The sequence below is a fragment of the Triticum aestivum genome, chromosome 2A, assembly GCF_018294505.1.
Source record: "Triticum aestivum cultivar Chinese Spring chromosome 2A, IWGSC CS RefSeq v2.1, whole genome shotgun sequence".
Classification (NCBI taxonomy): Eukaryota; Viridiplantae; Streptophyta; class Magnoliopsida; order Poales; family Poaceae; genus Triticum; species Triticum aestivum.
The window spans coordinates 297,223,995-297,241,527 of record NC_057797.1 but is presented as its reverse complement, the minus strand read 5'-3'; positions in this window follow the sequence as shown (position 1 = coordinate 297,241,527).

The window sequence follows — 17,533 nt, the reverse complement described above, 5'->3', positions numbered from 1 at the left end:
GCCTCTTTGCCCTATAAATACCCCAAAAATACCAGAACCCTAGGGGAGTCGACGAAATATTCATCCAGCCACCGTAGAGTCCAGAACCACCAGATCCAATCTAGACACCATCTCGGATGGGGTTCACCACCTCCATTGGTGCCTCTCCGATGATGCGTGAGTAGTTCTTTGTACACCTTCAGGTCCATAGTTAGTAGCTAGATGGATTCATCTGTCTCTGTTGATTCTCAATACAATGATCTCTTGGAGATCCATATGATGTAACTCTTTTGCAGTCTGTTTGTTGGGATCGATGAACTTTGAGTTTATGATCACATCTATCTTTTTATATCCATGAAAGTTATTTGAGTTTCTTTGATCTCTTATATGCATGATTGCTAATAGCCTCGTATTTATTCTCCGATATTTGGGTTTTGTTTGGACAACTTGATCTATTTATCTTGCAATGGGAAGAAGTGCTTTGTAGTGGGTTCGATCTTACGGTGCTTGATCCCAGTGACAGAAAGGGAAACGACACGTATGTATCGTTTCTACTAAGGATAAAATGATGGGGTCTATCTCTACATAGATAGATCTTGTCTACATCATGTCATCGTTCTTATTGCATTACTTCGTTTCTCCATGAACATAATACACTAGATGCATGCTGGATAGCGCTCGATGTGTGGAGTAATAGTAGTAGATGCAGGCAGGAGTCGGTCTACTAATCTTGGACGTGATGCCTATATAATGATCATTGCCTGGATATCGTCATAATTATTTGAGGTTCTATCAATTGCCCAACAGTAATTTTTTTACCCACCGTTTGCTATTTTTCTCTAGAGAAGACACTAGTGAAACCTACGACCCCTCGGTCTTCTTTATCTTATATTTGCCTTTGTGATATACTTTTCTCTTGGATTTATTTTCAGATCTATTAATCCAAAACCCAAAAATATCTTGCTGCAATTTATTCTTATTTATTTATTTATTTGGCGTTCAATCTATCAATCTACTACAAATTTACCTCACGTCCTTTTGCCTATCTTGAGGCACCGTAGCCCGGAAGGGATTGACAACCCCTTTAACACATCGGGTTGCGAGAAGTTGGTATTTGTGTGAAGGTGCTGTTTACGTTGTGTTTCTTGGTTCTCCTACTGGTTCGATAACCTTGGTTTCATATCTGAGGGAAATACATACCGCCGCTGTGCTGCATCATCCCTTCCTCTTTGGGGAAATACCGACGTAGCTTCAAGTGGCATCAAAAGGAATTTCTGGCGCCGTTGCCATGAAGGATCTTCAACATATACCAGGTTCCTAATCACAAATCTCATCTCCTTGCAATTTACATTACTTTGCATTTTCCTCTCATTTTCCTCTCCCCCACTTCACAAAATTTGCCGTTTTATTCGCCTATCCTTTTCATTCGCCGTTTTCTTGTCGGATATGTTTTTTAGTGCAATCTTGTTGTGTAGTCATCATGACTCAAGAGAACACCAAGTTATTTGATTTCTTAAATACCAACAACAATGATTTTATTGGCACTCCGCTTGCTCCTCCTGCCGCTAGTGCGGAATCTTGTGATATTAATACTGCTTTGTTGAATCTTGTTATGAAAGACCAATTTTCCGGTACTCCTAATGAGGATACCGCGTCCCATCTTAATACCTTCGTGGAATTATGCGATATGCAAAAGAAAAAAGATGTGGACAATGATGTGGTCAATATGAAATTAGTTCCATTTTCTTTGCGTTATTCTGTAGAAATTTGGTTCTCTTCTTTGCCTAGCAATAGTATCGATTCTTGGAACAAGTGCAAAGATGCTTTTATCACTAAGTATTTCCTCCTGCAAAAATTATTTCCCTTAGAACCAAGATCATGAATTTCAATCAACTTGAACATGAGCATGTTGCACAATCTTGGGAAAGGATGAAAATGATGCTAAGGAATTGCCCAACTCATGGGTTAAATCTTTGGATGATCATACAAATTTTTTATGCGGGGTTGAATTTTGTTTCTCGTAATATTTTAGATTCCGCCGCGGGTGGTACTTTTATGGAAATTACTTTGGGTGAAGCCACCAAATTTCTCGATAATATTATGGCAAATTACTCGCGATGTCATATCAAAAGAGCTCCTACTAGCAAAAAAAAGTTAATTCAGTTGAACAAATTTCTTCTTCAAGTGAAAAAGTTGATGCTCTTGTGAAATTGGTTGCTAGTAGAAGTGCTCCTATTGATCTTAATGATATGCCTTTGTCTACTTTCATTGATCAAAATAGTGATGCCATAGATGTGAATTTTATCTCTCGAAATAATTTCAACAACAATGCTTATAGAGGCAATTTTAATCCTAGGCCTTTTCCTAGTAATTCCTCTAATAATTATGGTAATTCCTATGGAAATCAATCTTATAATAATAATAGGAACACCTCTGATCTTGAGAATAATATTAAAGAAATTATCAATACACAAAAGGTTTTCAACACTTCCATAGAAGAAAAGTTGAGTAAGATTGATGATTTGTCTAGAAGTGTTGAAAGAATTGCTCATTATGTGGAAAATCGAGATGAAATTTTTTGTGCCTAAGGTTGATGAATCAATTAAAGATCTTTATGTTCCTATGGATTAAAGTAAGAAAAGAACCGCTAGGCTTAGAGCTAAAAGAGAATTTTTAGAAAAATCATTTTCTAGTGATTCCTTTCGCAAAAGTGATGAAGATCTTAAAATGATTGGTGTTTCTTCCATTTATTCCTTGTTTAGTAAAGTCAATATTGATGAAAAAGGGACTGGAGAAGATTCAACTTTAGGTAGAAGGCATCCCAATATTTCGGAGGGTGAAAATCTTGTTGAGAAAATTGATGAAAGTTGGTTTGGAGAGGTCAAAACTTTATCTAGTGATGTGCCCACTCTTTTGGATTACAAATACTTTAATTATGATAGGTTCTCTTTGATTGATAGTATTTCTTTGTTGCACTTCATGATAAATTCACCCCATGCTTATGAACAAAATAAAGCTTTTGCTAAATATATTGTCGATGCTATGATGAAAGCTCTTGAAGAAAAATTGGAATTAGAAGTTTCAATTCCTAGAAAATTGCATGATCAATGGGAACCTAATATCAAAGTCAAGATTAAAAATTATGAGTGTTTTGCTTTGTGTTACTTGGGTGCTAGTGTTTCTACAATTCCGAAATCTTTATGTGATGTGCTTGGTCTTACTAATATTGAAGAGTGTCCTTTGAATTTGCATTTGGCGGATTCTACTATTAAAAAGCCTATGGGAAGAATTAATGATGTTCTTATTCTTGCAAATAGGAATTATGTGCCCATAGATTTTATTGTTCTTGATATTGATTGCAATCTGTCTTGTCCAATTATTCTTGCTAGACTGTTTTTATGCACTATCGTTGCCGTGATTGATATGAAAGAAGGCAATATTAAGTTCCAATTTCCTTTGAGGAAGGGTATGGAACACTTTACTAGAAGTAGAATTATGCCACCTTATGAATCAGTCATGAGGGCATCTTATGGATCTCGAACTAAACATGACAAAACTTAGATCCTTGCTTTATGCCTAGCTAAGGGCGTAAAATTATAGCGCTTGTTGGGAGGTAACCCAGTAAATAAATTTTATTTTTGCTTTTTTCTTCTTGTTTTTGTGTGTTGACACAATTATGCTATTGTTATGATTTTTTTATGTTTTAGTTAGTGTTTGTGCCAAGTAAAGCCTTTAGGATCTTCTTGGGTGATAGTTGTTTGATCTTGCTGAAAAAATAGAAACTTTTATGCTCACGAGATTAATTTTTTTTACTAGAGAGAGATAAAATACCCATTCCACTTGTAGTACTTCAATATACAAATTTCTCAGGTCATCATAATTTTTCAGAATTTTTAGATTTACAAAAGTATTCAAAATAGTCATATTTCTACAGAGTGTTCTCTTTTTGAGAGATTCTGTTTTCTTTGTGTTGTGTGCTTATTTTTATGGCTCTATGGTTTTTTTTGATGAGTTTTTGCCATAGAAAAGTTGGAATACAATAGATATAATACAAGAACGAAATATGAATTGGTTTGATACAATACTTATAGTGGTGATTTATTATTTTCTTATACTAACGGATCTCACGAAGGTTTTGTTGAGTTTTGTGTGATTGGAGTTTTCAAGTTTGGGTTATCTTACGATGGATGAAGGAAGGATGGAAGAGCCTAAGCTTGGGGATGCCCCGACATCCCAAACTATTATCCAAAAATGAGCAACCAACTAAGCTTGGGGATGCCCCCGAGTGGCACCCCGCTTTCTTCCAATGATCCAAAACAACATTTTTATTCGTCACATGATATGTGTTTTGCTTGGAGCGTCTTGTATGATATGAGTCTTTCCTTGTTTTATTTTGTCTTTCAAGTTATCAATCCTTGCTGGACACACCTATTTGAGAGAGCCAAAATTATTGCATGACTTGCTAGAATTGCTCTCTATGCTTCACTTCAATTTTTATGAGCAATGGACTTGATCTAGTGCTTCACTTATATCTTTTTGAGCACGGTGTGCTTTAGTATTTTTGAAGAAATGCTCTCTTGCTTCACTTAGATTTATTTGAGAGTTAGTAAAATTTTCAAGAAATTCTCTCTTGCTTACTTCAATTAATTTGAGAGAAAGAAAAAATTATTATGCTCATGATCTTCGCTTATATTTGTTGGATCTTGTCAAAAGCAATACATGAAAATTAGTCCCAAAGTGACAGATATCCAAGAAGGATATAATAAAAACTTTCATGAAGATCATTGGACAAAATGAGCTTGATTCCTAGTAATAGTTTTGAGATATGATGATGTGATATGTGAGTCATCTTGATGAGTAATTATGCTTTAGTAAGAATATTGGTGTTAAGGTTTGTGATTCCCTATGCAAGTACGAAAGTCAATAGTCATGCAATGAAATTATATCCTACTTATGGTGCATTATTCGGTGTTATTTATGCTTAATGCTTGCTTATGAGATCATTCGTTTCTTAGTTGGTCGCTTCCCATTCTTTTGCTAGCCTTGATTTTGCACTAAGTATCACTACTAGGAAAAAGGCTACTAGTAGCGCGGGTAAAATGGCTACTAGTAGCGCGGGTACATGTGCTACTAGTATCGCACTACAGCTAAAAGTTAGTAGTAGCGTGGGTTAAACCCGCGCTACTACTAACTTTGTTAGTAGTAGCGTGTATGCCACCCACGCTACTACTATTATGGACCCGCGCTACTACTAATGAAATAGTAATAGCGTGTCTATAATACCAAGGCTACTAGTATCCTAAATACTAGTAGCGCACATGTTTTTTCCACGCTACTACTATATTATTAGAAATAAAAAAAATAAACCAATTCCATTCTATCACACAGCTGTCGTATCTCACAGTTCCTCATTGTAGCAACAACTCATGTATAATTACTATCACACAATTCCTCATTGTAGCGACACAGTGTTGTCCATGGCAACTTGGTAAGTAGCTACCTATGTAAATGGTTCTTGCCATGCAAATTCGGAATTTTACTACTACTTCTAGATGCCTGAGACCAACACATTGCCTGGATATCGTCGTAATTATTTGAGGTTCTATAAATTGCCCAACAGTAATTTGTTTACCCACCTTTTGCTATTTTTCTCAAGAGAAGCCACTAGTGAAACCTACGCCCCCGGGTCTTCTTTCTCATATATTTGCCTTTGCGATCTACTTTCTCTTGCATTTATTTTTAGATCTATTAATCCGAAAACCCAAAAATATTTTGCTGCAATTTATTCTTATTTATTTATTTGGCGTTCGATCTATCAATCTACTACAAATTTACATCACGTCCATTTGCCTATCTTGAGGCGCCGTATCCCGGAAGGGATTGACAACCCCTTTAACACGCCGTGTTGCGAGAAGTTGTTATTTGTGTGCAGGTGTTGTTTACATTGTGTTGCTTGGTTCTCCTACTTGTTTGATAACCTTGCTTTCATATCTGAGGGAAATACCTACCGCCGATGTGCCGCATCATCCCTTCCTCTTTGGGGAAATACCGACGTAGCTTCAAGCGACATCACTTATATCTTTTGAGCTAGGCAGTTGCTCTGTTACTTCACTTATATATTTTAGATCACGACATAGGTTATATTCTAAAGAAATAGTTGCACTCTCATGCTTCACTTTTATAATTTTGAGAGTTTGATCATAGTAATTTCAATATGCACAAGTTATGAAATTGGTCCTAATATGATTGGTATTCAAGAGGGATATAATAAGAACTTTCATGTAGACCACTGAATATGATAAGTTTGATTCCTTGCAATAGTTTTGTGATATAAATATGGTAATATGTGGGAGGTACTAGTAAATGATTGTGGTTTAGGAAGGCTATTGGTATTAAGGTTTGTGATTCCCGAACCATGCACGTGTAGTCTCTTGTTATGCTAAGAAGTTGGAGCATGATTTATTATTGAGTGTCTTCCTTTGCGTGAAGGTCGGGGGAGCGCGATGGTTAACTCCTACCAACTCCCCCCCCTTGGGGCATGCGTAGTAGCACTTTTCTTTAAAGGCTAATAAAATTTCACAATAAGTATGTGAGTTCTTTATGACCAATGTGAGTCCATGGATTATATGCACTCTCACCTTTCTGCCATTTGCTAGCCTCTCCGATACCATGCATTGTCCTTTGTCACCTTGAGATGTGGTAAAAACTTCATCGATGCATCCAAACCTCATGGTATGATACTCTCTATCACACCAAAACCTCCTTATATCTTCCTCAAAATAGCCACCATACCTACCTATTATGACATTTCCATAGCCATTCCAAGATATATTGCCATGAAACTTCTACCTTTCCATTATTATGACACACATCATCATTATCATATTGCTTTGCATGATCATATAGCTGACATTGTATTTGTGGCTCAACAACCGTTCATCATTTTTTACACATGTTATGCTAAATCATTGCACATTCTGGTACACTGCCAATGGCATTCATATAGAGTCATATTTTGTTCTAGTATTGAGTTATAATTATGCGATGTAAGTAAATAGAAGTGTGATGATCATCATTAGTAATTATTAGAGCATTGTTCCAAGTACGGAAAAAAATAGAAAAAGAGGCCAAAAGAGCTCAATAAAAAAATGAGAGAAAAGAGAGAAGGGGTAATGTTAATATCATTTTCCACACTTGTGCTTCGAAGTAGCACCATGTTTTCATATAGGGAGTCCCCTATGTAGTCACTTCCATATAACTAGTGGGAATTTTTCATTATAGAACTAGGCTTGTATATTCCAATGATGGGCTTCCTCAAATGCCCGAGGTCTTCTAGAGTAGGCAAGTTGGATGCATACCCACTTACTTTTCTTTTTGAGCTTTCATACACTTATAGCTCTTAGTGCATCTGTTGCATGGCAATCCCACTCCTCGCATTAACATCAACTGATGGGCATTTCCATAGCCCGTTGATGACCCACAAGTATAGGGGAACAATCATAGTCCTTTCGATAAGTAAGAGTGTCGAACCCAACGAGGAGGAGAAGGAAATGACAAGCGGTTTTCAGCAAGGTATTTTCTGCAAGCACTGAAATTATCGGCAATAGATAGTTTGGTAGTACGATAATTTGTAATGGTTTACAAGTAACAAGTGTAGCAAAGGTGCAAAAAGGTGGCCCAGTCCTTTTGATAGCAAATTATAAGCCTGGACGAACTCTTATATAAAGCAAAGCGCTCCAGAGGCACATGGGAATTAAGGTCAAGTTAGTTTTCATCACGCTCATATGATTTGCGTTTGTTACTTTGATAATTTGATATGTGGGTGGACCGGTGCTTGGGTGTTGTCCTTACTTGGACAAGCCTCCCACTTATGATTAACCCCTCTTGCAAGCATCCACAACTACAGAATAAGAATTAAAATAAATCATACCATAGCATGAAACCTGTGGATCCAATCAGCCCCTTATGAAGTAACACATAAACTAGGGTTTAAGCTTCTGTCACTCTAGCAACCCATCATCTAATTATTACTTCCCAATGCCTTACCCTAGGCTCAAATCATGGTGAAGTCTCATGTAGTCGATGTTCACATAATACCACAAGAGGAAAGACAACATGCATCTCATCAAAATATCGAATGAATACCAAATTTACATGATTACTTATAACGAGACTTCTCCCATGTCCTCAGGAACAAACGTAACTACTCACAAAGCATGGTCATGTTCAAGATCAGAGGAGTATTGAATATCATTAAGGATCTGAACATATGGTCTTCCACCAAATAAACCAACTAGCATCAACTACAAAGAGTAATCAACACTACTAGCAACCCACAAGTACCAATATGAGGTTTTGAGACAAAGATTGAATACAAGAGATGAACTAGGGTTTGAGAGGCGATGGTGCTGGTGAAGATGTTGATGAATATTGACCTTCCCATGATGAGAGGATCATTGGTGATGACGATGGCTTCATTTTACCCCTCCGGAGGGAAGTTTCCCTGGCGAAATCGCTCCGCGGGAGCCCTAGATTGCTTCTGCCCAGGTTTCACCTTGAGACGGACGCACTTCATCCCAAAAGCTTCCTTATGGCTTTTTCTAGGTCAAAACCTTTCATATAGCAGAAGATGGACACCAGGGGCAGGCTAGGCGCCCCACAAAGATAGGGAGGCACGCCCAGGGGGTAGGGTGCGTCCCCAGGCTTGTGGCCACATGGTGGGTCCCCTTATGTTGTTTCTTCACCCAATATTTTTAAAATATCCCAAAACATATCTCCTAAAGTTTCAGGACATTTGGAATTGTGTAGAATAGGTATCTCAGATTTGCACCTTTTTGGTCCAGAATTCCAGCTGCCAACATTCTCCCTCTTCATGTAAATCTTGCAAAATAACTAAATAAGAGAGAAAAAACATAAGTATTGTACCATGATGTGAAATAGCAGTCCATAATACAATAAATATCAACATAAAAACATGATGCAAAATGGACGTATCACCCGTTGATTAGCCTCACTCGTTGATTAGCCTCATCGATGTGAGACATTCTCCATTTTTGTCTTCTCCATATCATCCCTACCTCCATACTCTATTCCACCCATAGTGCTATTTCCATGGCTTGCGCTCATGTATTGCGTGTGTGCTAAAAAAGCTGAAGTGAGTTAAAAAGTATGAACCAATTGCTTGGCTGACACCAGGGTAGTGCATGATTTATACTTTGTGTTAAGAAGATGGCGCATGACAAGGCTATATGATTTTGTAGGGATAGAGTTCTTTTGCATGAATATTTTGAATGGCATGATTGTTTTTTGGTATCCCTGAGTATTGATGTCTTTCTGTCAAATTATAGACTATTGCTTTGAACATTCGGATCTAAATATGCATGCCATAAAAGTATGATTACATGATGAACATGTTAGGTAGCATTCCACATCAAAAGTTTAGTTTTTATCGTTTACCTACTCGAGGACGAGCAGGAATAAGCTTGGGGATGCTTGATACATCTCCAATGTATCTATAATTTTTTATTGTTCCATGCTATTATATGCAATTATATATCATTTTTTGGGACTAACTTATTAACTTAGTGTCGGGGAAAAGCTGATGCATGAACACCTATGGGGCCGGCGGACCAGGCCCCTTTCGGTTCGGTGGGGGGGGGCGGAGGTTGCACGAAGAGCAGATCGAGGCGAAACACACGAGCGGTTTACCCAGCTTTGGAGCTCTTCGGAGAGATAATACTCCTACTGCTGCTTGTCTGGCTATGTCCTCTTGTGTTCTTGCTCTCGAGAGAGCGTAGTGTCTTTCTGGTTTACAAAATGAGTCGAAGTGATTGAGCCCTCGAACCTTCGAAACTCCGAACCGAACCTTCCCTACGCTGCGCATGGGCCTCCATTTATATGCTAAAGGGGTCACCGACAGGTGGCAACGCAGAGAAGGGCACAAATGTAAAAAGCGAGGTAGGTGGTACAGTTGGTTGTACAGTGCACCCTACCTAACTCTGACGGCAGGGGACAAGGGCATTAAATGCCCGACTGAGTCGCCCAAACAGTACAGAAAAGGACCGTTAAGGGCGCCACCGTTCGCCACGATGGTGATCTTGTCAGCTTCGCATGCCACAGTGCACCGCTGGCTGCACAGCTTCCTGCCACGCGCGCCTGGAGAGGCCCCCAGAGCGACACGTTGGTGGATGTGCTGGAGCGTGGGCACAGAGTGGCCGCTTGCCACGGCAAGCGCCTTGCCGCTGCTGCTATCTTGTCGGGCCCGGAGGCTTGTCGCTCGCCGGGCTCGAGGTACCTTGTTTATTCTTCCCGGCAAGCTCCTCTTGCCGGGGCCTTGTCGCCTTGCCGGAGCGCGTGGCGCGTCGCGGCAAGTTCCTTGGTGCGCCTTGGTTGGCCTTCCCGGCAAGCTCCTCTTGCCGGGGTCTTGTCTCCTTAGCTTATATACTTTGTTCTTGGATGGCTCCAAGGGAACCTTGGGGGATCTTGGCGTTCGCCCGGCAAGCCTTTGCCGCGGGGTGCCGCGACTGCCCGTGCACAAGTTCGGGGTACTAGGGTACCCCTATTCTAGTACACCGACAGGAGCCCCTGGGCCTGGGCCAGACACGGTGCCGAGCGCTGTTGGGCCAGGCCCAAGACAGGGCACGGGCACACGCGGGCTGGGCTACACCAAATCTCGCTCCGTATCCACCGCGCTCCCCCATAACGGCACACGTTGAATGCGGCATCATGGGGGAGATCGTGGGTGGTTGTTTATTAGGAAGGGCGAAATGTCCGCCCCGTCCCTCTTTATAAGCAGAGGAAACAGGGGCAGTTCGTTCCCCTCGCTGGTTGCTGCTACTCCTTCTTCACAGACTCCGCCGCTCCCCCTTCTTCTCGAGGCCGAGAGAGCAGCGCTCCGCCCCCCCCCATTGCCACCAGCATCACCACGCCGTCAACCTTCTCCACCACCTCCGCCATGGGCCCGATATCCGACAAGGGAAAGGGTGTGAAGTCGGCCGAGGCGCAGCGGCTCGCGGCACTGCGGAAGGAGCGGGCGATCTTCACCCCCAGCTCGGCGTGCAGGAGCTGAGGGAGTACTTCTACCTCTTTTGGGCGACGGAGACGCGTGCGCATCCGCGCACGAGGGTACTCCCGGCTACCGCTTCGAAGCTGGCTCCAAATGGGTACCCGTTCTTCCCGCTATTCTTCTATTGCGGGCTCTGCCCGCCCTTCTCGGAGTTCTTCTGTGACATTATGAACACATATGGCTTCCGCCTCCTTGACTTCACCCCCAATGCTGTCCCGAACATGGCAGTTTTCGCGCACTTGTGCGAAAACTTTGTCGGAGTCCACCCTAGTGTTGCCCTTTTTTGCCACTACTTCATTCCTCGGGTAGAGAGAGGAGAGCCGCTTGCCGGAGGGATTGCCTGGGCCTCAAGAGTCGGCAAGAAGGAGGCGTACTTGGATGGTGAGCTCTGCAGCAAGTGGGAGGAGTGGAGAGCGGAGTGGTGCTGGATCGTCGAGGAGAATCCGCAGCCCTTCACCGCCGTGCGCCAAACTCCAATAGTGCGCGGCAATGACTGGAGCAACGTGGCTCCGGAAGACGAGAGGCTGAAGATCGCCATCACTAGGATTCTTCGCCTCAGGCTTGCCGGGCTCACCGTAGGTGCTGTCGGGGCAGATTTCCTCCGCCGCCGCATTGCCCCCCTGCAAGAGAGGGGGAGGCCCGCCTGGGAGTTCAAGAACTCGGCGGACATCATGAGACTGCGGCCGGGCCTCAACTACAATTTCACCGTCTTGGAGTTAGACGCAATGCTCCTGGAGTTATTCAAACGCGACCCCTAGCACCCATTCACATTGCCGAGGGGTGTAGTTCCTTTGTGCAATAACTCCTCGCTTGACCGGATCCGCGCCATGATGCCGTTGTGCGATTCACACGGCATCGTCCCAACTTGGCAAGAGCCTGCGGATGACGTTGTGCGAGCGTTCTTCGACACCTTGGATGAAGTGCCGGTCCGCGCTGACGAGCAGAAGAGCCTCACCCGTGACACCACCGACGAGGAGCTGCAGCTCATCGCCACTAGGGCGGAAGAGGCTGCGGCTGCAGCTGCCGCGGGCGCATTCGGGTTCACCGTGGAGGAGGCGGAGGCTGCAGAGGCGGCAAACCTTGCCGAACGCGCAGAGTTCATGGGTGAAGAGGAGCCTGCCGGTTCCGAAGCCGAGTCGAGCGAGGCCGGCGAGGAGGAGGCTGAGCCTTCAGAGAACTTGCCGCAGGCGGAGCCCCCGGCCCCACCAAGGAGGTGCCTTCGCAGGGCTGGGGATGCAGCGGGGCGGCAGCCGGCTCCACAGCCACCGAGCCGCGCGACGCGCTCTACCGTGGCAAGCAATGTTGCCGCGGGAGCGCCTCACGCAACAGCGGCAACTGGAGTGGGATCTTCCCGGGCCACTGCCACTGCCCCCGCCAAGCGGGCAAGGGATCCTACTCCTCCACCTCGCCGCACCGGAGGAGGGCCGGACTTCGATCTTTCCGCGCTCAGCTCCGACGAGGAGGAAGAAGAGTGAGTTTCTTTGCTGCTCCTGTAGTTCTTCAATCTTGCTGTTTATATCTTATATCTGACTTGCTCCAATCTGGACTCCTTTCTCTTCAGAACGCTGGCCCAGAGAGCGGCGAAGAGGGCCAAGGCCGCGGTGATCATCATCGAAGATGACCCCACCTTGTCGATAGGGGGTGGGTCCGAGATCACCTTGACGGACCCGACAATCACTCCTCAAAGCAGCCCCCAGTGCAGCCCCCAGCATAAGTTCATAGTTTAACCTTCTGCTGCCGGGCGCGCTTGAGTGCTTTTTCCTTTGTTGATATCTTGCTTGTTGACTTGTGCAGGAGCAGAGCAGCCTCATCAGGAGCGCCCGGATGCCGGTCCCGAAGTGCCACCTGCTTCGACTGCGCCGCCAAGGGAGGAGCCCCCGACAAGGGAGCGCTCTCCGGCAAGGGGGGGCTCCCCGGCAAGGGACGGCACTGCTGATCCTGCGGCGACCGAGGCCGCAACTGAAGATCTTGGCACAGGTAATCCACTTGCCCAGAAACTTTCCCTTGGGTTCTGTTTCTTCCGTTTTTCCTTTCTTGGATTTTTGATTGATTTTTCTCCCTTCTTCGTTCTTCAGACCCATCTACGGCTGAGCCAATGGAGACAGAGGGCGCCGGCAAGGAAGGTGCCGGTGCTGATGAGACCGCCGGCGAGGAGGCCGCCGGGGCTGCAGCTGCGGAAGCCGGCGAGGGGTTGGTCGATCGCACTGACGACCCTGAGGTCGCAGGAGCACCGGGCGCTGCGCCGACCGCCGAACCCTCTGCCGCTTCTGCGGAGCCAAGCTCCGAGGAGCCCCAGCCCGGCGCCTCCTTGAAGGCCGGCGACGACATCTTCATCAAGCTACCCTGGGCATCGAGCTCCAGGGCGCCAGTCGAGGGGGAAGCTTTTGACGGGGAGGTGCTCGCCTCTGCTGGACTGTCGTTGGTTGACGCGCCCGGCAGCAGCAGTGGCGAGCCCGAGGAGGAGCAGCTGCTGCGGAAGCTGCTGTCACTCTACCGCACCCGGCAAGCCAAGCTGGCTTCCCGGGAAGCGCTTGTCGCGAAGGCAGGAGTGGACATGGAGAAGCGCGCGGAGGAGCTCCGGGGCCAAAATCAAGAAGCTCTCCGGTCCCTGGCGCAGGAGCGGGAGCGAATCGACGAGGAGCGCACGGCCTTTCTTCTCGAGAAGGCCGAGGCCGAGGAGGAACAAAGGCTGGCCATAGAGAAGCAGTCCGCGTGGGAAGGCGAGCTAGTGCAGCAGAAGGCCCATCTCGACAGCTACGAGGAAGAGCTCGCCGAGCGTGAGCGAGCACTTGGCGGGGCGCTCAAGGAGGCAAAGGATGCCGCGGCAACTGCAGAGGCCGCCCAGAAAGAGCTAGAGGAGACGGTGGCGCAGCTGGAGGCCGACATTGGGAAGAGCGGCGAGGAGCTCGCCGCGCTCAAGCGTGAGCGTGAGAAGGATGCTGCTGCCCACGGTGAGCTGCAAGGCCTTCTCGCTGAGAGGGGCAAGGAGCTCAGCGCCGCCAAGGATTCCAAAGCAGACTTGGAGCTGAAGCTGGCCACGCTGACGCAGACGCTGGAGGCCGCCAAGGAGCGGGAGAAGACCTTGTCGGAGAAGGTCAAGGCTGACGCGGCGCTGCTGGAGAACATCGCAGTTACCCAGAACTCGTTCAGAGACACAGTGGAGCACTGGACCGAGGGTCTGGTGAACATTGCCGCAATCATCAACGAGGAGCTGGCGCAGCTGGGGATGGAGGACTTTGGGTATCCTTCCGACGAGAGCCTTCAACCCAGCGCCAAGCTCAGCCTGTTCTTCAAGGGCGTGGCGACGGCACTCCAGCGGCTCCGGGAGAGGATCCCGAAGCAGCTGGCCGACGAGTCGTGCAAAATCTGCGCCGGGGTTCTCCAGAAGGTGCTGATGAAGGTTGCCTTCCGCAACCCAGGCCTCAGCTTCACCAACGTCCTCAGGTCCTTGCCGCCCGATGCCGATCTGGATGCACTCAAGGCCCTTGTCGCACCCATTGTGGACAAGGTGAGCGAGATCAAGAGAGTCAAGGGCGGACGCGTAGATTAGGTCGCCCATTTCTTCTTTTCCTTTGTCGCTGCTAACCATGTTATGAAAACATTCTGTTAGAGCTGCGACAAGTTATCTTGTAATATAACTTGATTCTGTTAGCAATTGCAATGTTATTTCCTCTACTAGATTTCTTCCTTTGTATGTTTTTACCCTACGCTTCTAGGGAACTTGTCGGCGCAGGCGCCCGAGCCGCGAGCGCTGAGTGCAGAACTTCAGCAGCCTGCTGGCGGCGCTGCTTCCGACAATAAACCTTGTCGCGACTAGCTGCAGCATGCTTAAGCTGTTGAGCGGACTCCAAACAAAGTAAGGGCGCAACTAGCCATGAGTAGGTTCCTCCGCGCACAGGTTTTCCATACAAAGCAGGGTCGTTCGAGGAAGATAACTCAGAAAATTAAAAAAAGTGATTGCTCAAACTTTGGCAACTTAGCTTTTCTATTGTTTGCTTCCCGGCAAGGCAAAACTTTGCTTGAACGACGCCTGGTCCACACCACAATCTTCTCATTCCCCCCCGGCAAACTTGTGTGCGAGGGAACCTTATTTTCCTTTAAAAGAAAAAGAAAGAAGAGAAAATAATAATATGGAGCTCTTCGGCTCGTTACTGCTTACCGGATGTAGGTGTTGCACAAAGTGTTAGATAATCGCATGCAAGAAAGGAACTAACGCATGAAATGGACAAGTTATGCGGAGCACATGGGGTTTTACTTATGCACGGGATCTGCGCCCGGCTTTGTACAAAGGATTACATGCAACAGCGGCAAGAGTTGTACAAAAGGTGGTTGCCGGAACGGGTTCCGGCAACCGCGCCTTATGGGAAAACTTACGAAGATGTTCTATGTTCCAGGAGTTGCTCACCGGAACGCCATCTTTGGTCTCAAGGCGGACAGCGCCAGGCCTTGTGACTCGTCTCACCCGATAAGGGCCTTCCCACTTTGGCGTCAACTTGTTGGAATTCTTGGCGGACTGAACGCGCCGAAGAACAAGGTCGCCTTCCTCGAAGCTTCTGGCTTTAACTTTGCGGCTATGATAGCAGCGCAAAGCTTGCCGGTATCGAGCAGCTCGTACAGCAGCCTGAAGACGATCTTCCTCAAGGAGCAGCGCATCGTCTTGTCGCAGCTGTTCTTGCTCAAGCTCATCATAAGCGAGCACTCGAGGTGATCCGTATACGAGTTCCGTGGGGAGAACTGCCTCTGCTCCATAGACTAGAGCGAAAGGTGTCTGGCCAGTGGCTCGATTTGGCGTCGTTCTGATCGACCAAAGAACCACCGGCAGCTCCTCGATCCAGTTCCTTCCGCACTTGTGCAGGCTGTCGAAAGTTCTGGTCTTGAGCCCGCATAGCACTTCAGCATTTGCCCTCTCTGCTTGACCGTTGCTTCTCGGATGAGCAACAGAAGCGAAGCAGACCTTGGCGCCAAGGTCTTGGACGTACTGCATGAAGGTGCGGCTCGTGAATTGCGTGTCGTTGTCGGTGATGATCTTGTTAGGGATCCCGAAACGGCAAACAATTGACCTGAAGAACTTGACTGCTGACTGTGCTGTCACCTTCCTCACTGGCTGCACTTTCGGCCACTTTGTGAACTTGTCGATTGCGACGTACAAGTACTCAAAGCCCCCGACAGCTCGGGGGAAGGGGCCGAGGATATCGAGCCCCCAGACCGAAAATGGCCAGGATAAAGGAATCGTCTGGAGAGCTTGAGCTGGCTGGTGTATCTGTTTGGAGTGGAACTGGCACGCTTCACACTTGGTTACTTGTGCAGTTGCATCCTGGAGGGCTGTCGACCAAAAGAAACCTTGCCGGAAAGCTTTGCCGGCAAGTGCTCTTGCGCCAATGTGGTGGCCACATATGCCTCCGTGTATCTCTGCCAACAACTTTTGTCCATCTTCCCGGCGAATACACTTCAATTTCACACCGTTGAGTCTTCTTCTGTACAGTATGCCATCGACAAACTGGTACATACTTGACTGCCGGGCTACTCTTTCCGCTTCTTCTTGTTCTTCGGGAAGTTCTCCTGTCTGAAGGAAGTGGACAATCTGCTGTGCCCATGCTGGAGCTTGCGGCTCGACAACAAGGACTAAAGGCATATCTGCTGCTGCGGGAACATCCGCTTCTACGGCAAGGACTTGCGGCCCTGCCGGAGCTTGATGTTCCCCGGCAAGCTTGCCGGAGCAAGACTTGCCGGGAGCATCTGCTTCAACGGAACAAACCATAAGGCTTGCCGGAGCAGACTGCCCCTCAGCATCCTTGGTGTTGATCTTGGGGACTTTCTTGGCGGCGGCTTCGGGGAGCTCTACCGGAAAGTAGTCACCAGAAACCAACTTCCTCTTCTTGCTTTGTCCAGTTGATGGTGTTACGGCTGGTTGAGTCAACTTGAGCACAAAGATCCCTGGTTCCACAGGTAACTTTAGTGCGGTGCACTTTGACAGTCCATGAGCAATGTCATTCTAAGCTCTTGGGATATGCTCCATCTGTAGGCCGTCAAAGTGCTCTTCTAGCTTCCTCACTTCATCAACATATGCTTCCATCAACGGACTCTGGTAGTTCTTGTTTACTTGTCGGACGACAAGCTGTGAGTCACCCCTGATAATGAGTTTCTTGATCCCAAGGTCTGCTGCGATTCTAAGACCGGCAAGCAATCCTTCATACTCTGCAGTATTGTTGGTTGCTTGCTCTTTGGGAAGGTGCATCTGGACTACGTACTTGAGGTGCTCTCCGGTGGGTGGCAGTGGCGGACGGCGCGAGGAGCGGGACGTGCTCAAACTTCTAACTATGTTAGAAGGAGCAGTATCCCGTCCAGGCGACCATGCCACGCTCGTGCCAGCATGCTGGCGTGCATGCTGGTCTTGAGCGCCCCGAGATCCACCAGCTTGGCCTTGGTCTATCATGCGCATGGTGCTGCGAGCACCATGATGCTGTTGGTCCTGCGCCTCCTGAGACGGGT